This window comes from Nyctibius grandis, chromosome 1, assembly GCF_013368605.1.
Source record: "Nyctibius grandis isolate bNycGra1 chromosome 1, bNycGra1.pri, whole genome shotgun sequence".
Classification (NCBI taxonomy): domain Eukaryota; kingdom Metazoa; phylum Chordata; class Aves; order Nyctibiiformes; family Nyctibiidae; genus Nyctibius; species Nyctibius grandis.
In genome coordinates this window covers 77,903,279-77,930,084 of record NC_090658.1, presented here as the reverse complement: position 1 = coordinate 77,930,084, position 26,806 = coordinate 77,903,279, and the positions used below count along the sequence as shown (strand labels likewise).

The window sequence follows — 26,806 nt, the reverse complement described above, 5'->3', positions numbered from 1 at the left end:
GTTAGCTTAATCAGATTCCCTGCCCCAATACGCTGCAGCCCCAGTAAGACCAGGTCCTCTCCCATTCCCTGGAGAGCTGCTGTCTTGCAGACAGCACGAGAAAGGAGACTGTCTCCCGCTCCCCACAAGGAGAATCCCCATCCCTCTCCAGTGGGCAGCATTCCACGTGCCTGTTGTTATCTCTCTCCAGTAACTTGTCTTGAAAAACCACTACAACAGCTTGAGCAAGTCTCATCTGACTTCTGGGCCTGAACTCAGGTATTCCTTTACTGCCAAAACCTCTCCCCTCACACTTCACCAAAGCACCCTTTTTTCTTTTTCTTTCTTTTTCTTTTTCTTTTTCTTTTTTTTTTTCGAAATTTTACTTTCCCAGGCAGACCTCAGAAAAATCCCTTATACAGCAACTCTTGCTCTCTGTATTACATTCAATTCACATCTCCCAAATAAAAATTCTCACATTTTCTCCCACCAGTTGAAACTTCTGCTGCCAAGTCTCCTAGTCCTCTTAATCAAGAGTATTTGTCAATGTACTTGCAAGTACACCATCTCTGGATGTGTTTAAGAAAAGACTGGACATGGCACTTAGTGCCATGGTCTAGTCGACAGGGTGGTGTCAGGGCAACGGTTGGACTCGATGATCCCTGAGGTCTCTTCCAACCTGGTTGATTCTGTGAAGTATTCACACTGCAAATGTATGTGCTTGATAAAGCAAAGGTACGTGTAGGAATAAGTTGCTAAACAGATTTACAAATTGAACAAGACATCAACCTCCCTCCCGCTTCCCTCTCCCCAGTTCAATCCCTCTCCAAGGGCTCATATCCTCCTTCTGCCCACAGTCACCTCCATGCCTGTTGTTCTGAGCTGTTGTGTCCCCAGCTTGGTTCAGCATTTCCATATTTCAGTATCTTCACCTCACGCTCAGACTGGGAGAATGCAAAAACCATTACCCTACCCTTTAAGAACAACTCAGTTAAACAAAAAAGTGCTGCACTGCCACATCCCAAGCAGGCACATTCTGAAATACCAAAATGTGTATTACTGCATTGAAAAATAACACAGCCAAGCAGCTTTCTGGACAATGAACTTACGGCATCTCCAGTGGTTTTGTTAAAAACTTCTTTTGACTTCTTGGCTTCAGTCTGCTCACATCCCTATTACACAGTACTGTGGGTTTTCACTCCTTTCAAGACTATGTTTTTTGCTTTAGCTTCAACATTTCTGCCTTCTGTAGACTCTTTCCTGTCCTGGCTGTATTTTCTGTCTCCACCACCTCCCTAGAACCTTTTCTCAATCTTTATTAAAAAAACCCCCACACCCATATTCTCTTTCTCACCTCACCCACGCTCCAACAGCCGCCCGCAATCTGCTGCCTGCACACTCTTCTTGGGAGCACTTCCATGCAGCTCTGCTCCCCTGTAACACACACTGGGGAGGAAAAAAAAAAAGCAAGACCACCTGGACACTGCTGCTCTCTCTCCTTTACCTTAGAAGAGCAGCACTCCACCAGAGTTCGACTTTCCTTTGAAAAAAGGGCTGGCTGCAGCTATGCTCTCCCAGACAGGATCAGTCCACCCCAAGTAGAGAAAGAGGTTTTATTTCCAAACAAACAAACAACCTCCACCGAGGATGGAAGGAAAGGAGCACAGAAAAGGAAATATTGCAAACATACCATTTCTAGTAAGTCTTTGTCAGTGAATCATCATTTCTTCGCTCCTTGCAAAGCCTGCAATACCGATACACTTAAACGTCTTTGTTTGCAAGAAATAGCACCATCTTCCTCACTGTTGATTTCCTGACTTCAGCAGGGTCACAGGAGGGTTCACAATCCCTTTACTGTCTACTTCATTAGCAAGTACAAAGCCTTCCACTTACTACTTCAGCTTTCCATGGGCTCTAAAGATCAGGAGATATACTACTAAGATGCAATTTGCTTTCAGGTAAGCATCGAAAGGATAAAGTAGCACAAAAACCTGCAAGTATGGGTTATTTCAGGGCTTGTGGCTGGTACTAAGATCCCTCACTTTGTCAATAAATAGTACTTTTTCTTCAAAGTTTGAACAGCACAAGCAACATCTCCCCAGACTGTTCCTCTAACACCGCTTTTTTCCTGAACACAAAGTAAGTCCATGTGGTTTGCACTCAGGTTCGCTCCCTGACCTCTCCAACACAGCAGTGGTCGGACACTCCAACTAGCCCAGGTTGCAGGGATTTTTGGGAATGGAAATGGTACATTGGTATCACAGGCCAGGGGATTGGTGGGGGAGCGGGCAAAAAGCAACATATACAGATAAATTTAAATCCTTTTTTTTAATCCTTCTGATCCTCAAAAATGGTTAGAAATCATACACACGTGGCATTTCCTTCTTGTAGGCTTCAGCAGAGCTTTGCAAGCAAGATTTTCTTTGTACTGAGACACAAGAACACTGAAGTCTGGGCTTCATTGAGCTCCACACATAGAAAGAAAGTGGTCTTAATAAAACAATAGATGGCAGAAAATTTCAGTTATTAAAGAAGCAAAACCCTCAATACTGTGGGCATCTTTCATCTTTTCACCGTGTTTTTGTGGCACAGATGCTTTGGTCACACAATAGTATAATATGTACTATTGTATCTTGCTTAAAAGCATCTTCCTGGACTTTGAGGCAAGTGGACTAGAGCTATATTTCATACATTTTTTTATTGAATAATTTTTCCTTCACATGATGTTTTAACAGAGGAGTGTCTTCAAAATTAATCACAAAATGTGTATATCTCCACAAACACACACCACTGCAGTGAAGCAGCGCAAAGCCAGCACACTAACAATCTTAAATAAAAACAGGCAAAAAGACAGAGTAAGATGAAAGGACCGTATGGTCCATTTGGGAAATGCTTCCTGCAGCTGGGGCAAGAGAAGCTCCATGCAGTGCTAACATCTGCACAAGCCGGAGGAAGAATTTATTTCCCCCTCTTCCCAGAAAGAAACAGAGAGAGAGGGAGAAGAGGAAATGGCAGATGGCAGATAACCTCTATTTCACAGCGACAGAAAAAATGGCAGTGGAAAAGACCACCGTCCTCTGGAGACCACAGGAAACCAGTCACAGGACGTTCCCCTTCCAATTCAGTAAGTTAAGTGTACACTCTGGCTGCTTGTGCCCTGAAATACAAATGGATTTTTCTTAAAGTCGCAACCACAAGCAGCATCACATCTTGCAGACCCTCTTACTATTTGTATGTTAAACAATATGAATGTATACTTAAATAAATATACATATATTTAAGTCTAGAAGCAATGATACAAACCCTGTTTGATAAATGTATAGCACTTATGACCTGGTTTACTTGGTTCCATTAAGCCCAAAGAAGAAAACCTCTCACAGATATATCTGACCTGTTTTTGTTCCTGTTTAAAGAAGCAAAAAAAAAAATTGCAAATCCAAGTTCCATCAAAAGGCTTCCATGTAACCTTTTCTCAGAGCACAGTATAAATGTTTACCCACCTCTCTCAAAATGTCATCAACGTTGTGTTGGGGATACACAGTATGGGCACTGAACCAGCTTTTATTAACACAATAATGTTAATGGGCACGGAAAATGGTTGGTGGTTTTTTTTTTATTTTCTTTAGACTCCTTAAAGTGTTTCACCAAGTATCCAAATACTTCTGACCAAGGGCTTTTTGGGATTATTTTTTTTTTGCTTTTTTATTATCATTCATAAGCAGCTTATACAAGCACACCAGGGATTATATGAATAAAATGCTATTTTGTGGCTTTAAAAATATTTTTACTTCAAATAAAAGTCAATTGCCAAACAAGATCTCCTCTCCCCTAACCTCCTCTCACAATCCTCTCTCCTTTCCTTCTAAAAAAACAGGTGGTAGTACCAAAAAAAAAAAAAAAAAAGAGGAAAAAATTACTCTTCCCCCAGTAAATAAAATATCTTTTCAAAACTCTGTCTGATAATTTATCAAGTCTGTCATGGTTAATTTAAAAAGTCATTATAACACTGAAATACAGAATGTTTCAAAAAACACAAAGAATGTAACTTTTCCTTTTTATTCATATTTATAAAATTTTTCTGACTGCCACACTGCCAGCTGTTCAATCACTGCCTTTATGCCTTAAATTTCTTTGCACTCTGTCAGTACAAACAACGAAAAAAAAAGTCAATTCACATTTAACAAAGGATTTCTCTACAAACACCTCATTTAGCAAGTAAAAGTCGTATGTAGTTTCTTCCTTGCATGTCTTCTGTGCATTCTATAATCTCGCTTAACAGCACAAGTGCATTTCATAATATCCTATCACCCCCATTGCAAGCATTGCAGAGGTTTATATATTTCCCTGAAGTCTCTTGCTGAGAGTCAGAAAAGGACGACGATGACTTGATGAGTTTGTGCTTTGACATGTAGGGGGGGCTTCCAAACAGTTTTGAAAAGTGTTTTACCCACTTATTTTTAAACAGAAGATAGATTAGGTTATAAAGTTAAGAGAAATTAATCTGAGAGTATTAACTCTCAAATGAGATGAGGGAAGTGACATCACAGGACTGGAGCTCTTCACAGAAATGCATGAAAAGGGGTGGTGATGGTTAATTAAGACTGTGCTGATAAGTGTCAAAACTCAAGTTCTCAATTTCCCCTACACCTTTCAAATATAATTAGGTTTAAAATAAAACAGAGTAACAGTGCTGACAGACATGGGATCCACTTGTTATGTTCTGACTCTGCTTTGTGTTACCTGTAAAGGACAGTAAGATATAATATATATCCATTAAGAGCTGTTTCACATTCTTTAACTGAAGAGCTCTTAGCACGGTATAGACCAGACTCCTAACTATTAGTATTTAAAAACAGGGAAAAAAAGCCACTTTGGTCACCCAAAACCACACGGTATGAGCCAGATAGTTAGAAAAATAGAAGCCTGAGTTGTAAGATCCTTCAGGGTGCCAGGCTTCCTCGCAGTGTAAAACACACAGTCTCTAACCCACTCAGAAAGCTGACCTGTGGCTCAGACCATTTCCCACTCCACGCGTACACCGTCCCACCTGCAGGAACGGAGACACGAGGAGCCTGCGAACGCCTACAGTCCCAACAGCACCAGATTTCCATTCTGCATTGTGCCTCTGGTTTCTCGCTCGCACAAAGGCTGGTTTGTTATCTTTGCCACAAGCACTGCAGGCAACAGCTAATTCGTGTGGTTCACGTGTGCTGACTTGCAACACCAGTGAGCTCTGCGAGACCTCTCCGGTTATCGAGTGTGCTGCCTCATAGCTGAACAACATAAAGCTTCACTCCTCGGCTTTTGCTCCCCCTCATCTCACTGCAGATTTGTATTCAGAGATCAATTACATGTATATGCATGACAAAAATATTAAGGTTATGAAGTTATGCACAAAAACACTAGACTTTACAGGGCTGTTACTGGTTGTGCCACTTGCATTTGCCTGCCCTCCCACAACCTGCCCGTGACTTCACTGCGATGCAGTTTCTTAATTACATGATCACATAGAAGTTTTCCATAAGAGCACGTCTCCTTCAGTGATAAAATGGCTGGTGCTTATTCAATGCAGTCATTTAATACTTTTATTTTCTTTTTTTCTTTTTGACATTCACTGTCATTTCACAGAATACTCTTCCCAGCCTGCTCTGAAAACACAATCAGTTCACTCATGGGTCCCTGAACTGCCCAGCGCCTGAGTTTTTCCACACAAGGCATGCATTTTTTACAGCATCCTAAGACACCAAGAGTATTATTGGCACTTTCTGACAAAGAGAAGATAAATTAAAAAGTGTTCTTTATTTAAGTGCCCAGTTTGAGACAACCGAGGCCTGACTATTCAGTACGCTCAAAGCAATGAGCCACTGACATCCTTTGCAGTTGCACGTACTCAACACTTCTCCAGTCACCCTACAGTCTATTAGCACAGCTACGCAGCAAAATAAGTCACTTTTCATAACAGCATGCTTAAGTGGATTTTCTTTCCCAGATGCCTAGCAGATACTCGCCTTTTCCTTCCTACAAACTCCCTCACCTCTTTCACGTGGAACCTCCCAGCTTCTGCAACAGATGAAGCTGTGATTCGGCAGAAGCCAGACTCTCCCATTACCATCTCGGTCTGTTCCTGCCTGCACTGAAGGAAGCAGGGATCTTCGCAGCTGAAAAGCCCAGGATCACATCACACAACTAAAACCCAAACTGTAATGCACACACACTAACGCTGCAAGCATTTACGCATCCTTGACTTAAGAAAAAAGAGTAATCATGGAAACGTTCTCTGAAGTGAGGCTATTTTAAGATTGGTAAAAGCAAACAAACCTTTCCCATCCCCTGAGAAATTTTCATCACATGAGTGCCTGTGATTAATCAGCAGGCTGATGCACAGTCTCTCCTTTTCAAGCTCAGGGAGAAACTGGAAACTTCATGCTGCTTCTATCTCTGTGCTAACCAGAATTGAGGAGGGGTGGGCCAGGGGGGTACACAACACTTCATTTATCAACAGTTTTCATGGGTTATTGCTACCAGCAGAATGGAAGAACTCAAGCCCTCAAATCCTCAGTTCAATTACCGCGAGATCAGACAAACCAGACTCTGGAATCCACAACTTCTTCCTCAACCTGCTTGAAAGTCTTTTCCCTGCCATGGCCTATGCAAAGAGGCTAGATAAATCGGTCAAGTTGATTAAAAAGGAGAGAGAATGGGATGGGAGTACACAAGCAGCCTTAATAGACAGAGGCGGCTTTTCCAAAGAGGCATATTTTGCACAAAGTGACAGTGTATTTTACCAGCATAAGTAATGCAGGCAGGAATAACAGACAGGCTTTCAGGACCTTTCAGTCTTCTGTTTCTCCACGCACACTGAAGATAATAGAGATGATCTGTACAAATATCAATGTCAGCTGAATATTAGAAGCTCTCCAATGACTGAAGTGTAGAAGAGAGCAACTGGGCAGTTGGAGCTGCTCTTCCTGTTTGAACCCTCTGGGATTCAGTAATGACCTGTGTTCACCGTGTCCTAACTCGTACCGTTAGGGCAGGAACGATTTCAGATCCCTCCCATCCTAAGTTTCTGCAATGCCCAAACTTTGTGCCACTCTCCGAAGCTGTTCTCAGAAAAGCAAGATTCATAAAACCTCACCTTGCAGCTGCCCCGCCCTTATTTCAACATGCCTGTGTGCTTTGTGGTTTAAGACCTAGCCTGAGTCAATGCTGATTTAAATACATACGTGTTATGGCAGTACTGGATACAGACACCACAAAAAGCCAAGTGAGATACTTGGTAGAGATTATGGGCAGGCGCTCCTCCCACTTAGCACCCATTACTGAACATTGCTGATGTACACGCTCTAACAGCAGCTGGAAAGCTCTGGGCACGTGTTTGTAATCTGAGCTGGCAATAAAGACTATTCTTTGCCATACCAGTACTTAGGAGAAATAATTCCCTTACAGAAGGTTATTAGTATGGAAGTACTGGCAATACTTTAGGAATGACACATCTCCAAATACTTCACTCTCCTTTATGAGAAGTTTAGCAAGTCTCTTTCAAAAAGCAGCAGAGCTATTGCAACTGCAAGCTCCTAACTCTCTGAAGCAGCTGTGAAATGATCTGTTCTGGACATGTATTAGCAGCCCACACAAATATATAACACAGGGAAGGATAATAAAAACAAATTACTATGCACATGATATTTTCCTTCTAGACACTTCTGTGTAGAAGTTTAGGTGAAGATGACTGGGGAAGAAAAGAAGGGGTTGTGCTGGATGTGAGTAGCCACAGCTAAACCTACTGGAGTTCAGGGTGCTGTCATCTCTGTGGTGAGGGTAGATGTCCACACCGTAAGTGCCCGCAGCTCAGCCAGTCTACAGCTGTGAGGATGCCTTTGCTCTAAAATGTCAGCCCAAGTATTCTAGTAACAGCAGTGTGGACAGGCAGATAGACACCCACACTCTCCTTTACCCTTTTCACCAAGAGCAGGGTCAACACCCCAGTCTGAGCAAGCTGCCCAGTTCTGAGCAGCCTGTGATGTGCAGACACATCCCTTCTGCTCTCTCACAGGCTCCTATACTTAACAGGAGGGTAAAACCAACACAAACCATGTCTCAGTGTAACTGTAAGGGTCCGACTCAGAGCTCTGTACAGAAGAGGCAGCAGCCTCCGGTAGAAGGGCAAGCCCAGACCAGTAACACATTCAAAAAAAAAAACAAAAGCAAGCACTGTCAAATCTTGATATATCATCAGAGCCCTCAGACGGGCAGATAAATCCCTTTCACTGTATCAGCTTAAGAAAAGAAAACATAAAATTAAGCCAAAGTGGCACAATTTGTCAGCCTTACTCAAGGGGAACTAATGCAGGATGCTCACCCACAAAAAATGAAGAGCAGAGATGGTTAACAAAACTGGAAAATCATCCAGTGTTTAACAGGAACTCCCAAGAAATGCCAGGTTTCTCATCCCCCAAAAAACGCAGCGACAGGTTTCCTCCTCTCCCCTCACTCCTGCTTCCTTCTTTTTCTCTAGAGGATGCATTTATCTTGAAGAAGTCCAGTAAAAGCAGAACAAGTGCAGAAAAAAAGCAGCATGTTGACTGGTACCTTTGCTGCTGTTGAAAATGCAGAACAAATATGAAGGGTTAGAGCCTGATACTCTCAGAGGAAATGGTTGGCCCTAGTCAAAACTGCTAGATTAAAACACAGAGATCGAAACCTCAGCCTAGAACCAGAACAAAAGGTTTTGTCTGCTGTCCTTTCTTCTCTTTTCAGCCCCAAATTTCTCTTATACCAACTAGTTCACATAATTGCCACTGAAATCAGACCAGCAAGGCCTTAAAGGGACAAGCTAGGCAGTTCCTGGAATGGAAAACGAGATAGACACAAATGAAACTTCACTTTTAGGATGTTAAAAATCCCTATTCCTAGGAAGAAGAAATTGAAAATTAGTTTTTCATATTCCGTATATTACCCATGTGAATTTAAATATAGCAAGGCATTATTTCTGGTTATACACAAGCCAACAATTTATCTGACAGACTTCAGGAGCAACATTACTCAGACGCAGATGCAGTCAAGTTGTGTCACTAAAATGCCGTGACTGGTTGGTAGAGCAAGTCTGGGAGATTGCTGGGTATGCCTAGAAGGCAAACTGGCTATCAGGTTTTAAAATCCTCTATTGAGCATTGCAAGTTCAAGTGGCTTTGGTTACTTTTGCTCTATAAAAGCCTGATAAATAAGTCTACTCACAAAGATTCTGCATTTAAAAAAAAAATTGTTACTTCAAGTATCGAGCAGCTACAGTTTTGAACTTCCTAGAAATAAGGGTCACTGAATTTAAACACCAAGTCATAATCACCTGGCCAACAAAGCTTTGTTTCCTACCGATGTGTCCTCCTGTTCCCCCCCTTATTTTCTATTCGCTTGGATCCTTGAGCCTTCCCTTTTCTTCCTTGTCTCCTGATGCCCTAAAGAGATGAGAGGAAGAGCTACGGACTAGTCAAGTAAAACATACATGCTGGCTTGGTTTGGCAGCACTCAGTTGTCTGACACCCATAAGCACCGAGTTTGACTGTCCCTCCAGGAGGGTTGAAAGTATAGTGCCTCCTCTGCACACCTGCCTCTCTTGAAAAAAAATCGGTCATGAAGATCATTCACAGACATCTTCAAATTTACTCCGAGAGATCAAAAGGCTCCAAGTTTGAGGGACAACTGAACAAACTGTAAGCTTATGCCTTCAGGAAGTCCAGAATATACAAAAATCTATGCTTTTAACATTAATTTCTTTTCTATATTAAAAAACACACTATACTCTTTAATACTTTTAAAATTTTGCAATATACAGTCAACTGTATTGCGTGGTCTCTCACACTACAGCAAGAGGGACAGGAGACTGCAGGTACACTTTCAGGAAACCACAAAAGTGGCACTAATCTTCAAGTATTTATTAAGTAGACCTGAAGAGTTTATTCTACTTAATATTATTAGGCTTAGTTTGTTTAATAAATGTTCTTCCTAAAGAAAGCAAATTTGAACATAAGGAAAAAATGAAATGGTATTAAAAAACTGAAGCAAAGAAACCCAACACACAGGTGCCAACAAGGAACTTAAAGTTTATTTTGGGAATTCTGGCAACTCATCATAAATGAGTTCTCATAGGAATACGAAAATTAGGTTAGCAGTTTCTTGTGAACATCAGGTAAAGGGAAAAAAAAAAAAAAAGAAAAAAAAAATCAAGAACCACTGCCAAGAAGGTTTATGCTGTTTTTTCAGGGCTCAGCCACTGCTAACTAGTAAAAATCATCATCCAGGCCTCTCTCCCCTTGAGTTAAAAAGGAGTCAGATTCCATCTTTAACATGTTCTCCCATCTCCCCCAAAACAACCCCCAAACCCCCACAAAAACCTGTTCAAAACCAGTTACCTACATATACAGGCAATGGCACATACTATACCTCTAGTCCAAGCACATGGCACATGCTCAGTTTTAATTGCACCAGCAAAGGTAATTTGCAAAATGAAGGTTTAGAGATTAAGTTATTTGAGACCCTCTCTATTTCTTTGTTTGTTTGTTTTGTTTTAATACATTGTATCCCTTGCTTTGCCTCTTTAGCAAATGTGATAATTGGTTTTAAGTTGCTAAAAAGTAACTCTTGACAAGATTGACACTTGGAAATTCCTACAACAAAGAACCAGAAGGAATAAGGAGCCACGTTAAACCAACAGTCAATACATGATGTGCTTAGGGTCAAAAAGTAAGGAGCACCTTTTCAAGCTGTAAGCCACCACAAGCTTGTCAGAGAATAAAGTCATGAGATGATTGGGGTGTGTGTGTGTGTGTGTGTGTGTGTGTGTGGAATCTGACTCATATCTGTAATACAAAAGGACCATTTCTGACACACTTGGTTCACACACATATTGCATGCAGGCAGCGGGTGTGCTTGAACAGCCCAAGGTCAGCTATCCTGGAAGGCATCTGCATCTTCCAGAGGGTATGATATTTGTCTGGGGGCAGGGAGAGCTGGTGGGCTTGTCTGTTTGAGCAGCACTGCTGATGCTGTAACTATTGCAAAATGGGAGAGAAAGTGGTTTTAAACTGCTTATCCCTCCTAAATAGCATACGGGGACGGCTTCAAGTGCCTCATACTGAGCAATCATATCATAGAATCATAGAATGGTTTGGGTTGGAAGGCACCTTAAAGATCATCTAGTTCCAACCCCCCTGCCACAGGCAGGGACACCTTCCACTAGGCCAGGTTGCTCAAAACCTCATCCAGCCTGGCCTTGAACACTGACAGGGAGGGGGCAGCCACAACTTCTCTGGGCAACCTATGCCAGTGTCTCACCACGCTCACAGTACAGAATTTCTTCCTAATATCTAATCTAAATCTACCCTCTTTCAGTTTGAAACTGTTACCTCTCGTCCTATCACTACATGCCCTTGTAAAAAGTCCCTCTCCTGCTTTCCTGTAGGCCCTCTTCAGGTACTGGAAGGCTGCTAGAGTGTCTCCCTGGAGCCTTCTCTTCTCCAGGCTGAAGAGCCCCAACTCTCTCAGCCTGTCTTCATAGGAGAGGTGCTCCAGCCCTCTGATCATCTTCGTGTCCCTCCTGTGGACTCGCTCCAACAGCTCCATGTCCTTCTTATGTTGGGGCGCTCAGAGCTGGACGCAGGACTCCAGGTGGGGTCCCCAGATCTTGCTACTCCTTTTATAGAGGCTTTTGCTTCTTTAGGTTTTTTTTTTGCCAGAGAGATTAAAAATGATATACAAAGAAGTCAGTGTATTGCTTGGAAACATCTGCCAACATTAACAGAAGAAGAAAACTGAGAACATTTTTAGGATCAGCCTCTATTACACCCACCTATGTACCTGCAATTTCAAAACAGCATATATTAGCCACAAATCAACTCTACCAACTAGTCTTCCAGACAGGGCAATCAAAACATATATTAAAATTACCTGAGTCACACTAGTGGAACTGACCTCCAACACAATTTGAATATCTTAGATTTAATTAGAAGGTGTTAACAAGCACACACACATTTATTCCGTAAGAAAAAGAAAACAACCTTTGAGATCTTCAGCAGCAGGTGTCACCAGCCTAGGTTGGACCTTGGCAGCCCAATGACCCCATGTAAGATTTCCACCTCCAAACGCCAGCCTCTTCTTCCTCTCCTCCAAAACCACTACAATATTTAAACATTTGGGGTTGGTAACATTTGCTTCCAGTCCTGCCACCACCCAAATTTTACTCAAAGGAGTGGTCAGGGACAGGATGCAGCAGACTGAAGGTGCTGGCATTGTCTGGAGTAGGTACTGATCTCCTGTGCTCAGTGCTGTTGCCTCATCTCCCAAAGTTTCTACCAAAATAATATAATTTACGCTCTTTGAAGAAGGACATCTTTTATGACTCCTCTAGTTTGCTAACAATAACCTGAATTATCTTGCATAACTTGTTTAAACAAATATTAAGTACGAGCTGATATACATCCCCCTCATCTTCCCACTGAAACTATTTTACTCAAGCTGCCATCAAACACCAGAAAGCTGGTGCGCTTTTCACACGACTTAAATCAAAACTGGAACAAAAATTCAAAATGCTTTAAATTCTCACCATCTCCCCCAGGAGAGCTTATATACGGCACCAAGTGACCCTACTTTCTGACTAAACTAAAAGCAAATAAATAAAAGCACGCACCCTCCCGAGATGGTCATCTTCACCGGAGCAGCCATGGTGAGAGCAGTTCTCCAGCACTGCCAATGGTTCCCAGTGAAGGTGTGTGTCTCTGAGGGGTCCTGGGGGGTGCATTTATTACTGTTAACAGGCAAAAACATATTTCTCCACATAATACAGGGATCAGTTTAGTAGTAAGCCTCCACTTTGGTATAGCTCTCGCACACCATCCTTCTGCTATGCAATGATGCCTGTGTAACCTGAATGAGCTGTGTAATCCAAGGTTTGCTTCCATACCAGGAGGGGCTTCTTACCTCTGAGTCCCAATGAACTCACTCTAGAGTGACAACTATATGGAGTGAAAATATACAACTAATTCTCTGGGTTAGGGCAAAAAATAATCCACCTTTTTATTTTTAATTGCCGTGAATATAAGCAGTGCTGTGGCATTATGATCAGAGCATTGTGAACACCTATTAGCTCAAGGATAAACAGCTCGTTGGAGACAAAAGGATTTGCGGGCAAGGCAAGTAAGGTGAGCAATGGAGATGACTGAGGTGAGCAAGCATGAAAACAGGATTGCTGTAAGTAGGGTCACAGGAACAAAACAGGTGAAAGAGGGACCCCTAAAAGAGCCTCCTATGGCCACAGCCAGTGCCACAGAGCTAGTACAAACACCCAAAGAAAAATCATGGGAGGAGAACAGTGGTGGCAACAGCCAGAGAAGGAAGGGAGACTTTGAAGAAGTTCCCTGGTGGGGACAAATACTGAAGGGAAAAAAAAAGCGCCTCACAATTCCCCTCCCTTGTCCACCTTCCCAGCTCAGACCTCTCTACCACTGCTTCCTTTTACACCCACTGGGCTTTTAAGGCTTCTTTCTTCTTTGATTGTACCAAGATATCCCGGAGGTCCTTGAGGCACAGCAACCGCTCCGCCCAGCCAGCTCCTTTGGCACCAGTCAACCACGCAGCAGACAGTATCCACTCAACACCCCAGACACTTACCTTGCCACAGCTTTTCAGGAGCCAGAATTTCCTAAGATAAACACTAATACCTTGCACATTAAAGCAGGCATATGCATGTAGAATATTTATGCCTTCAGCTGCTCTCCCACACTGGGGTGTGAGGATGTCTGAGCTAGGTGATGTGAGCCACACAGTCCTCCAAGCAGCACCAACTGCAGGAGAAGTCCCATGTGCACAGGTTTGGTGGTGGTTCTGGGTTTCTCTTATATTCCAATTTTTCTGGTTTTTTTCAGGCAAATATTCATTTAAGTACTTAAACCATTAATCATAAAATTTCCATTTTGTGTGTGTTTGAAAAAATAAAAATCAAATAGCATAGGAAGATTAAACCTTTAAAAAGCACAGGCTATAGCTAGTCACATGTACTTCGGCCACCTATAATAGTGCAACTCACAATGACAGAGTCTCAGAAATCTAGTGGAGAAGAAACACCTTCTGGGTATAAAATCTTAAGCACATGTTATTGTCCCACAGCTCCTGTGAGGCTCATCCAGGTGGCATGCCTGTTATTTCAATCCTCATATTTGCTACCAAACATTAACTTTAAAGTGGGTAACTTGGCTAACAGCTAAAATACTGCCAGGAAAACAGACAGACTACACACAATGTATCTCTTTGCATGTGCTATTTACTATGCATTTTCTTCACTGTTTTACCAAAATAATAACTGTGATACAATCCTCTTGCTTCAGGTTATATTGCTGCATGCAGCGTGAAAGTCTGGTGCAAAAATTCACTGCAGGGAAATGGAAACTTTTGCAGTTTTGTGTATGTAAACACTAGTTTGGTCATCTGCTTCACGTAATAGAAGCAAAGGGCTATCTCTGTTCCAGCTCTTTTTGAGGTGACAGAGAAGCCTAGAAGTACGCCCCTGCAAGGGAGAGTTTCCACCACTCCAGCTTAAGGGAAGTAAAGACAACTGACAGCAGATGAAGATCTGGCACCTAATAAGCAATTTAATTAGCCAGCAGGTGGAAGGAAGTAATTATTCCTCTCTCTGCAGCATTTGTGAGACCACATCTGGAGTGCTTGGTCTGGTTTTGGGAGTCCTGGGAAAAGAAAGATTGACATACTGGAGTGAGTCCAGTGGATGGCCACCAAGGTGCTGCAGCACTTGACGTATGAAGGAGAGACTGAGAGAGCTGGGTTTGTTCAGTTTGTCCTGGAGATACTCAAAACCCGACTGGATGAGGCCTTGGCTTTGAAGTTAGACCTGGCTTTGAGCTTAGCCCTGCTCAGTGCAGGGATATGATTTCCAGAGGTCCCTTCAAATCTAGATTCTTCTGTGTTTAAATTTTAAAAGGAAGAAGAGCTCATCTCAGAGAAGTTAGAAGGACTATTAAAAAGTAGTTTAATAGAAGACCTATTAAAAAGTACTTTTAGAAGAGAAGTCTGATAGCTCTAGAGAGAGCTCAGTTACAGAAAATAAATTGTTACAACATGATTGGGGGAAGAAAAAAAAAACAAACACAAAAACCCCCCAAAATTGTAGGTGAACATTCCTTCAAACAAAATTAGGGTTTTCCCCCCTTAGGTTTAAAGCATGATGTGAAAGAGTCCAAAGCTACACACTTGTCACGATATACATAGGTTTAGCAAGTTCCCATACCAACAATCTTAAAGTAAATCTACATGATGTGGTTTGACTTCCATTTTCAAGATATTTTCTCAGAAATTATACCTTACAGGGGCAACTTATTGCTGATTATGGAAGAAATTCTTATTATCGCAGTTTGGGTTGACTACATTATTGGCAAACACAGATCTTATTTCCCTTGCAGAGTTGTTCATACCTGCATTCTTTTCAGATCTGTGATATTCCACTTTTGGAAGAGAGTATTAACAATGGTCCAGCAGCACTAAGAAATCCACAGAAACGTATTAACACTTCAAAATTAAACTCAAGACAATAATTGCTCTAAATCAGTTAACTTTGAAAAGATCTCACTCATCAAGAAGTACTCTCCCACTCCCACGGTGACATCATGTTGGGCCCCCAACATAAGAAGGACATGGAGCTGTTGGAGCGAGTCCACAGGAGGGACACGAAGATGATCAGAGGGCTGGAGCACCTCTCCTATGAAGACAGGCTGAGAGAGTTGGGACTTTTCAGCCTGGAGAAGAGAAGGCGCCGGGGAGACCTTATAGCAGCCTTCCAGTACCTGAAAGGGGCCTACAGGAAAGCTGGAGAGGGACTTTTTACAAGGGCAAGTAGTGACAGGACAAGGGGGAATGGTTTCAAACTGAAAGAGGGTAGATTTAGGTTAGATATTAGGAAGAAATTCTGTACTGTGAGCGTGGTGAGACACTGGCATAGGTTGCCCAGAGAAGCTGTGGCTGCCCCCTCCCTGTCAGTGTTCAAGGCCAGGCTGGATGAGGTTTTGAGCAACCTGGCCTAGTGGAAGGTGTCCCTGCCCATGGCAGGGGGGTTGGAACTAAATGATCTTTAAGGTGCCTTCCAACTCAAACCATTCTATGATAATTTGAATGGTGATTGCATCCTTCTTTAACAAAAGAAGATTGAAAATAAATGCTGCATACAATTGCAGCACCATGTCATTTTAAAGCTGTGGGTAGCTGTTATAGATGGAGCTCCTAAGGAACATAATTGCTCTTATTCAGCAGGGCAGAAAATGCAAAAAAAAAAAAAAAAAAAGGATTTTTTTATGTTTAGTAGCAATTTTTAAAAAACTAGTTTGAGTAGTCTTTGGTGCTGTGAAAATGAACGTTCATCTAGTTAATCCACTCTTTCAGGTCATCACTCTCATGTCTCTTCTTTTTTGTGTCAAAAAGGGAAGCATAGCCTCCACAGCACCACACAGCGCTGCACAGATACACTCACAACAACTAGGAACACATCATGGTGGTCCTGGAAATGGTGCAGGCACATCACACGATGCTCCTCCCAGGCTGCTGGGGCTGTCCTGACTCTCACATATGAGCTCTTCCAGCAACCTTGAAACAGTGCTGTGCAGATGTATCCCCAGGCTGAGGCCTGCTCTACCCAAGGAAGTAAAACCAAAGCAATGCTTTTTTGACCCACCGTCCACATTCAGGCCCAGATTATTCTCAGCACAGTCCTGCTGTGCCACGTTAGCTCTAAAAGGATGACAACTATCTTTTGTAAGACACAAACTTACATGACAAATCGTGGAGGAGTTGACCACAAAAGCAAAATCTGGCTGACTTGTTTAACACCTACAGCTATACAGTCAGCTTCATAAAGCAGAACTAACTCTTTTGCACCAGGAAGAAACAAAAAAAACCCCAAACAATGTAACTTTACAACAGACTTGTTGAAAATGTAGCAAGAGCAGAGACAAGGTCACCTCACCCTTGAAGAAGTCACTGAATCACACTGATGCCAGGGGAAGCCCACAATTTTTTTAAAAAAAAGCCTATAAACAAAAGAAGTTTTTTAACTTTTTACAGGACTGGCAGCAAATTGTTCTAAATGTCAAGTCACCAAGTGGTGCAAACTGATGGTCTCCCTGTCCTGCCTGTGATGACTGAGGAGGAAGAGGGACGCAGTCTTCCCTGCGCACTTTGTCCGCAGCCCTGTTTGTTCCTTTTTGGCAGCCCCACTTGAACATTAGGACAAGGAGTTCTGCAGTTTCTAAGCATGTCAGTAATGCTGCCCTAAGCAAGAAAGGCAGTCAACGCTCGTCTTCTACCTCCCCCAATGCACACAAGGTCATTTTTCACCTTCAGATGTAAAGGATGTTTCTTCCATAAGGTCACATCGTTTAGCAGCTCTCTTCTCAGCCAAACTTTTGGGTTCATTACATTTCTTACAAAAGGGAAACTCCTGGAGAGGTAGTCAAAAGAAATCGAAGCCAACACTATGCGTGTTTTTTTTCAGAGCATACAGCCTGTTACTCCTCAGCTTGCCAGCTTCTGTACACTGACCTTATGCCAACTGTAGGCTGATGGGCTTACAAAGTTTTTCAACAGTGATTACAGCTAATAAAATGGGTTGCATTAAACACATGTTTAATTTTTTTTTTCTTTTAAAGGCGGCTTGCCTCAGTCTTTCTGAATAAAATAGAAACAAGATTAAAAAATAAAAATAAAATAAAAATCCAGTTGCTATTCCCCCTCACTGGTCCAAAGTATGAGGTATTATGAGTACAAGATTGCTGACCATTCAAAGATACCCAGAGAAATTAATATTTGGAACAAATGGCCTGTATATTCAGCTAAAGGCTTTAAATGAAAATTATTAATTACATCAGTTACTGTACTAGTCAAAGGATTAGGTTGAAATAGTTTTATTCCTTCCTGAAGAGTGAGACCAGCAAAACACGATCAACGAATTTGGAAATGTCTTTTGCCGAAATCACCAATTCAAATGCTGCCTGGAGTGGTAACAACCAGAAATGCGATCATCTGGTGGCTGTTTCATATCCAGATCCCAGAAGGCAATTTAGGAGTTTTCATTTCCTTCCCAGGAAGGCAGACAGGCAACAGAACTGGCATTTTTATTGGTCTTCAGAGAATAATCTTACTGGATGTGGGCTCCCCCCTCTGAAATCTTTTTATTCAGACCTGCCCATTTTCAAACATTATTAGCATACAGTGACAGCGTGCAAGAGGACCTGTCCACGGAGAGGTCTAAAAACACGCAAAGAGGTCATTAACCTCACCATAAAAAAACAACACTTCACCATTAACCTCACCACTAAAAATAAACACTGAGCATTTACATATAGTTTAAGACAAGAAACAGTCTAATTGCCTAGTCAGACAACAGAGGTTTTCATTCCGAGTCTTAGAGATGATTTTTTTTTCCTGGAAAAATATATCATTGCTTCTTAGTGAGAGGCTGTCCACAAAGAAAAACCCAGTCCCAGGAACAAACAAGTATTCTTTCTTTTAACAGTCTGAGAGCTGCTTTCTCTTACACCTGCTCTCCTTCCCCTGGGGTAAAGGCAGCTGGCTGTAGGACACAACCATCACCATCTTCCAAACAGGGGTATCAGCTGGTCTTAAGCTAAGTCCTAAGAAATGACCAGGTATGGGGTTAAGCTGTCCCAGAAGAAGCAAAAGTACTTCTGCAGAGAAGCAATACAAGTCCAGAAGTTAAAAAGTAACAGAGAAGCTTCTGCTGTATTTTTTTGGACGGTTAACACAGTCCCCAGAGTTGCAGAATGTTGGTTGATTCAGAGACAGGTACAGCCCTCATTAACGTACTTGTGCAGTTTGTACGGGCTAAAAAGAGAGAGAAAAAGCCCACTAGCACTCTTATTGTGTGCCTCACCGAGGGCCCAGAGCCGACATGAGGTCGTTCACCAGCATCGCTGCTAACCCCACCTCCAGCTAGGTGCCCAGCGCGTTCATCTCCCAGAGCGATGCTGCGACGCAGCACGCTGTCATGGCTTCAGGCTTGGAGAAATCCTGAACTAGCCAGCAACAAGTCTTCTCAATTATGTAGAGCAAAAGCATTGACTCCTTCAATTATAATGCCCAGGGCAATTCTGCAGTTTAAAGGTCAGGCATGAAAGGGGAAAAAACAACATATTTGTAAAAAAAAATCAACAATTATCTGTACACTGATATCAGGAGCCAAGATAGGAACTGCATGATATTCCAAAGTTAAGCCAGGAAAACCTTCAGAGCTGCCTCTTTTGTAAGTGGTACAGCTGCAAGTCAAAGATCAATGTTATGCAAAGTGCTCTTTCACACACAGGTTGTTCTAAAACAAGAGAGGTTGGAAGGTCTTTATTAATACAATAAAAAACCTTCAAATGAATGTTAAAGTTTATTTCTTTAAAAAAAAAACCCAAGTAAAATAGTAATAATTGTAAAAAAAAAGGATGCTAGGAACCACCATATACGGTCATTAGAGAACTCTCATGGAACAGAAAAGTTTTCCTTAAAAAAACACCGAATGGGTATTTAATATTAATCTTCATTCTCATTTCCCGCTTAACTTCTCTGTATAGCTTCATATAGCAAACTGAGGCCTGACAAGATAAAAATTATCTGGCAATAATATTTTCATCTTGGACTACACCAAAAAGGCTCAAGAACTATTTTGGTCAAATCTGTTAACATGGGAAAACTGGAGCCAAGAGGAAAAGTACAATTTCAAACAGAGAAGATATTTCATCTAAGTCAAGCCAACCATTTGAGGTTTCCTCCTTCCTCCTCCAAAAATTGCTAAAACAAGAGTTATTTGCAAGTTTAAGCAGTGCCAAACACTTCTATTAAAGCAAATGTGCTCACTCACACACACACAAAAGCAGCTTCCTCTCGCCTGCTTCAGCCAGCTCTTCCCTTGGTCTGCTCAATGTCCCTCCGCCCCAGGTCCTTATCTGCTTCTTCACGTGTTTTGCTGGTGCCATTACCGTCACTTTCAGCTTCAAACCACTTTCCAAATTCACCACTGCAAGTGCCATAGCTTTGGTGAACAAAACAACATTTTTTAAGCATTTCTGGAACCTTCAGTACCGATGGAACATTTTGCCTGAAACGCAAGGTCTCAATTTGAGGTTAAAATAAATTGTTACAGCCCTTACACAGCTAAGGCTTTAGATGTTTATCTGTCTTTTAGAGCTCCCAGAGCTGTTGCAAGGCAGCATCGAGGATGTGAGGCATCTCCTCCCCAGGCCACCCCAAGAGCTGTGAAGCAAAGTGTGCTGTGTGAGGCAGAGCATTTGTTCAGGGCTGGCTGCTGACAGTGCCACCAACCACAGGGCCATGCGTTTTGGGGACAGCCCAGTAACTGCTCTCACAGCACAGGATCTGATACTATTAAAAGTAGCACTGGCTCCTTTGAGGAGCTCTGGCTGGGGTGCTTCATACTCCAAAACACTGAGCACATCACTTCACAGCCGCCTCTCAATACCCCTCCTTTCCGGTTGTAGCCACGGGGTACCTAAAGCAGGACAGGACAAAGAATTTCCCTAGGCTAGAAAAGCCATCCAGCCTTTGCTGCCTCCTAAAAAACCCACCAAAAGAAATAAGCGTGGAGGGGTGACCTTCTCTGTTCCCATCAAAACATTCTCACATCGCAGCTGCCTTGTGTAGTTCGTCGTATTAAACTATGTCTCAATGTGAAGAAAATCAACTAACTTGCTCTAAGAATTTAGGTTACTGGTGTAATGAAGTAGGACTTACTACTCACAGATACTCTAGAAAATTATAGCGTAGAACAAGCAACTTTCAGAGGTGCAAGACTTCCCTGAATCAGGAGAAGCTGAGCTGGAAAATGTGGGGTAACCTCTCCCCATATCACCTTGTCACAAACAACATCAGTAGATCCGTTCAAGTTGGTTGGGAAGCCTTTGATAGAAAAAAGGAGCTGCATTTTGGGAAGGACAGCAAATTTAAAATTCATTTGCTGTCTTCTCCCCTGTTGAAAAAATTATTTCACTCAGGCCATCTAATCCAAATCAGTTGATATTGCCAGGCTAGCTTTTTGATGGCTTTTTCAGATGAAAAACCTTCATTCAAATTCATGGTATACAAGGAGTAAAGCTGGTCAGGAAAAATCCAAGTCATTTTCTACAAGAAAATTTAGTTCTATCCGTATCTAAAAGCTCCGTAAAACTGTTGCTGATTTTATACTTCAGTAAAAAGTTAAGATGTCAAAGGTTCTATTTTGTTCCAAACAGGTGCCAATATTTTGAGTTGAAATCCTTGCTTTCATAGCAAGTTACCATTCAAAACAGTCGGAAGCAAGATGAGGCGACATGTTTTGATTGACTTGAAGTAATTTTATTTTTTACTTCCCCTAGTAAAAGTGCTGATATTGTTCAGTTCTATTCCTGTTCCAAGTGAAGGAAAGTTACGAAAATCCTTTACAAAATGTCATTGTTTTCCTGTGGCCAGTGGTAAGGAGAACAACAGGGCACTTCTCCTTGGCTGCAAATTCCCATAAGGTCAAGCCTGTTTCTAGTTTCGGGGCTCAAGGACATCTCCCGCAGACAGGTTTAACTTGATCACTCTCAAACCAAGAGGTGCCCTACCTGCCTGAAACCAAACCAGCGCTTGAGAACGTTAAGAAGCGAGACTGCCCTACAGCACAGCGCTAACAAGACCCACGCACTCCTTAAAGAGTGTCGTATGCTTCTTGGATGTACTGAAACGACTTAAACCTTTCACCTTTCATCTGGACCTGTCATTCCTCAGTCTAGAAGAAAGTCAGGCACTAAGGGAAAACCCATGAGAGGATGCAAATGCTAAAAATCCCAGTTCTTCTACACCTGCGCATTTGTCACCTATTGAAATACAAAATGTAAGTTGGGTTTTTTTGTGTGTGTTTTTGTTTTGTTTTGTTTTGTTTTTTTAAAATTATTGCTATCTTATCAAGAGCAGCTTGGTGTTTTTAAACGGTAAGAACAAGGTACTGTGGTACCAAGTGAGATACCCAGCAGGCAGGCAGATGCAGCACTGGAGTTTCACCCCTTCTGAGCCACTTCGCATTGGGTGGCCCTGCCAGCATTTCCCCTGGCACACGGCGCTGAGAGTGCAGCTACATCCCTTGGTCAAGGGTGCGAGATCCACAGGGGTCACAACTGCCCTGGTAGCAAGGCCTCAGGATGCTCCACACTGAAGCATGCAAACCCTTTTGTGAGTTTCACCCCAAGTAAATTGCCGACTAGCACAATACAGATCTGTAGGCCTTTTGTCACCAAAGGAGTCCTTAATTGTTGTATTTCAACGAGACTGCTTGGGTGAATTAGATTTGTTGGTTAAAGTCCTGTTTTTGGAGTAATGGGTCAAAATTACTTGTGAAGACTCTTCTGTGGGAGCTGCAGGGGTGGGAAAGGGACAGGAGTTATTGGTTTTCTCCCTCTCAAAGGAAGGTCACTTTGACAATACACACTGCCAGCAGCAGACCTGCCCATAAAGCAAATTACAAAGCACTGTCCGTGACACAAACAAACGCCATTATTATACATTCAAAGTAGTGCCCAAGCTGAATTAAGCAGAACTTTACAGAACAAGTTTGAATCAAATATTAATGTGCACCCCAGAGAGAAGGAGGAAGGGAAAACACATCTGTGAAAATCTTTCTCTCCCTGAAGTAAAAGCACTCTAATGCAGCAAGACAGCAAAGTGAAGACACTGGTTAAATAAAAGCAATCAGGCATAAGGTGGCCAACACCTCTAAGCCTTCCTCAACACAACTAAATATATGATATTGTAGATGCACCATATTACAGTGTTAAATCATCACAAAGGCACTGGACAGTTTTCACTCGTCTAGCCACAATTTTATTACACCGCAAATCCAGCGCAGACCTTATCGTGTCCAGATTAGTATATTCAGCTTAATTCAGCTCAGCCATAGGGCCAGTGGCCGCAGAGGCCCTCTCCGTATCAGACTCCACCCATGCATTTCGGATGACACTATTCAGGCATTTCACATAAAGGCATTGTGAAATCTAGTATAGTATCTCAAAAACCACTTGTTCCTCAGCAATGCTTTATCTTACTCAAATGAAATAGAAATTTGTCAATGGGTCCTAACTTTTAAAGATACTTAAAATGAAAATGATTATAAGCAACTTCTCTGTACCACCTTCTTCACTTCTGCCTTACATCGACTGCCATGCCCATATGCCAAAGTTGTTTATCCCTCACTGAAGACATGTATTTATTCAACATCAAAACAATTGCCAGAGAAGCTTGTTCAGGGTTTTATACTTAACTGGTATTTCATGCCACTACATCTTCCACCAGCATGCAACACAGAATTTCTGAAACAACAATGCCTGAAGCATAAGCCACAACACACCACAGTCAGTGGCCTACCATTAGACAACTTCGTACTGGAAATTCTTATTTTTGCCAAAGATGAGCCATGCAGATGAGGCAATAATTTGTTAGAGGTGGAGAAGAAGCAGGCTTACAGGCACCCTTTAAGAAACATCTGAACATTTCAACAAACGAAGAGAAATCTCAGCCTACTACCAGCGAAACAAATGTTGAAGGCATTAATTAGGTAATCTTCCTGTCTCTTTTTCATCAAAATCACAGCATTATGGGGTAAAAAAAGCCTCAAGAAGGAACCCATTGTTTTTTCCAAGATTCTTTTCTTAAAATCGTTCTTTGAAAATTGTGAAAAGTCACAGATCTACTGACATCCATCAAGTGTTACCAGTTTTCTGAGCATACATACCAAGGTGCTGAAAACTTCTGTATCACTGAGGGGAAGGTAACAACCTTTCCACTTACCGAATACTAAGTAAACGTTCAATTTGAAAAATGAACTTCTCTCCCCTCCAGTTTCCCACTGGTTCAAGCAGTGGCTGCAATGGATGTAACTGAGAAGCTGGAGATGCTGCCTTTCCTACCCTTCCCACTCTGGTATTTTTCTTCTGGCCTCCTTTGTTCACTTAACAGAACTTTGTTTGAAGTGTGTTTTTACTCCTTCACTGCATGACAAACCCACACAGTCAGAAGACAGGCTTATAAAAACCACAGATCTCCAGCAGGGCGCTTGACGGTGGGTGTAATATAGGACACAGCTCTCCATTCATCATGCACATTCTCCAGATTTCAAGTTGACAGTGTCCCTTTAGCTTACTGTTTCTCCTCATGGGAGATCAGGCCAGTCAACCCTAACAAAAACACTTCCTCCACCAGCACATAAACAAACAGATCTTCACCTGCAATTGTTCTAAGCCTCAGACACAAAACACTAGTTAAAAGATATCAAGACAAAAAAAAAAAAAAAAAAAAGAAAAGAAAAAAAGATGTGTGTGTGGGGAGGAGATACTGGAAAGTGTTACAGCTGCAGGGATGGTGGAAGGAAGGATGTGGGAGTTAAGGAGGTTGTAGACAAGGAGGAAAATGACAAGGTCTCAAAGGCGTTCCCTGTCCTGTGCATGCATTTCAAAAGCCTGGTCTGTTCCCACTTGTTATTTAGCATTTTAAGACTCGGAGCATATCAGAATGATTGATGAACAACTGCAGAGGGTTGCTTTCCACTCAGCCTAAACCTTCTCCTCCAGCACCGACTCAGCCCTGCCCTCCCTGTCACTGCTGAACAGACCAAGGTATCATGGTCTTGTTTTCACAAAGTGACCCCCTTCCCTCCCGGCCCTCTCCTAGTGCTCACGCACACGCAACATCCACACAGAGCAGAAACAAGGCGAGTTCCCGAGGACGCAGAGACCAAACTGAGAGTTATTAAGGATGTCGGGCGACACGTACACCGTAGCTCTGCAGACACAGCAAAAAGCTGGCACCCGTGGTGTGGCGTTTGGTATCTCTCGCTAATCTGAAATGTGGCTGGAAAGGAGCTGGCACCAGATCAGCGGCCTCATCTGGGGAGGAACAGAGAGGCTCTAGGGGAAAGACAAGAAACAAGCCTCTTTTCACATCCTACCACCCTCGGGCATTTTGTGCGTCCCTTCTTTCTTCACTGAAAGAGGCCTTTGTCACAGACGAGCAAATCCTATACAATTTATTTCAGAGGGAGAGAAGGTCTTTTTATTTATTTCCCCCCTCCCCTTTTTCGCAGTTCGGCGGCAACAAATACAGCCCTGTGCTGCGTCCCCTCCCCTCTCCCCGGCCGGCGGCCGCGGGGGTGGGGGACACGAACACGGGCGACCCCCGGGCACGCAGGGGCGCAGCGCCCAACCTGGCCCCACACAGCCGGTCACCGGCGCTGCCTCCGGCCCTCCCCGCGCTGCAGGCCGCGGCCGGCGGTTCCCGGCGGGGGAGGCGGCGGAGGGTGGGAGCGTGTGTGTGGGGGTGCGTGGGGGACACCCGCCGCAGCGGGGCCGCCTCCCCTCCCCAGCAGCCCCCGCACCCCATCAGCGCCCGGGCGCACAAAGGAAACAAACGCGCCGCAGCATCCATCCATTCCCCCCCGCCCCCCCCGCCTTCCCGCTCCCCCCCGGGCGGCGGCGGCGCGGCGGGCTCCGGCCCCTCCGTTACCTGAGGCAGCTCAGCTCGGCTCGGCTCGGCTCAGCTCAGCGCAGCGCGGGGCCGGGGCGGCGCCGCCGCACTCACATCCTCCTCGCTCCGCTCCTCCGCCGGCTGCCCCCGCCCGCACGGAGGGGCGCCGCTGCCTCCGCCCGCGGGCAGACGCGCTGCGCCGAGCTCCGGCCGGGCGCGGAGGCGGCGGTTCCGTGCAGCGGCGGAGCAGCAGCCTGAGCAGGGATGAGCTCGCACGGGCTCTCCGCGCTGCTGCCTCGCCTCCGCTCCGCCCGGGTAAGGACGGCTCGGGCGCTCCCCTCCCACCGGGGCTCCTGACAGATAGCGCAACCGCAGCGCCGCCCCCGCCCGGCCCCGCTCGCCCGCCCGCCCGCACGGTGCTGGCGGCCACCTCCCCCCGCCCGCCGCGCCCCGCCGCGCCCCGCCGCGGGGGTGGCCCCAGACTGGCAGGTCCGCAGGCCTATGGCGAAGCGCGGCCGGCAAGCTGCCGCCGCTCTGATTGGCGGGTGGCGGGAAAGGCGGGGCGGTGAGGCGGCCCTCAGCGCCCGCTCGCCGCGGCCGCGGGGAGGGCAGCGCCCGGCCGCCGACCGCGAGTAGCGGCAGCCGCTTCGGGCGGCCCGTGGAGGCTCGGCGGGGCCGTGCCGGAGGCTGCCCCGGGCTGGCCAGGAAGAGGAGCCGGGGGCGAAGTGGAGGGAGAAGGGGTGGCCGGCCCGTGGCGGGGGTCGCGGCCGGCAGCCGCCACAGCCGGAGCGATTCCGGTGGCTCCGCGCCCCGGGCCCCGCTGCGTGCGCCCCGCCGGGGTGCCTCGGGGAAGCGGGAGGCGTGAGCTGAACGTCTCAACATCCCCGATGAACGGCAGAGCAACCTTGAGGAGATTACACCTCTTTGTAAAAGCCAACGTCTTGTTTTGCTATTACTATTAATTTTTAACCCTAATTCTTGAATTTGGCAGTAGCGGGCTACAAGGCAACGGCGGCAATGAAATACATGGAGTTTTTCCAGAGCTAAGGTTTTGTTCCCTTTTTCAGGGTATTTCAGCTGGCCACGTTGGGAGAAGTCGCAGCCCCCCATGGCCATCTTCCAGGGGTGCATCTACTGTGCCGCAGCACCACTGGGCGCCTTGGCTGGGCCTTCGGTCTTGCGCCGTACCCAAAGGCATGCAAGGCTTTGCTGTCCTCCCGTCGTGGTGCACCTTGCTTGGCGGGCAGACGGTAGGAAAAAGTGTCCGTACACTTTGTTCCCTTCA

General features: G+C 44.2%; 1 protein-coding gene across 4 annotated transcripts in view; it reads right to left on the bottom strand.

Moving 5' to 3' along the window:
* Positions 1–25,729, bottom strand: part of FYN (FYN proto-oncogene, Src family tyrosine kinase) — a 150,155-nt gene extending 124,426 nt beyond the window's left edge. For all 4 annotated transcript variants that reach the window (XM_068404295.1, XM_068404735.1, XM_068404827.1 and 1 more), the window contains exon 1: positions 25,561–25,729. The gene's annotated coding sequence lies outside the window, so the exon portion shown is untranslated. The remainder of the gene's footprint in view (positions 1–25,560) is intronic.
* Between the last annotated feature and the right edge of the window lie 1,077 nt (positions 25,730–26,806).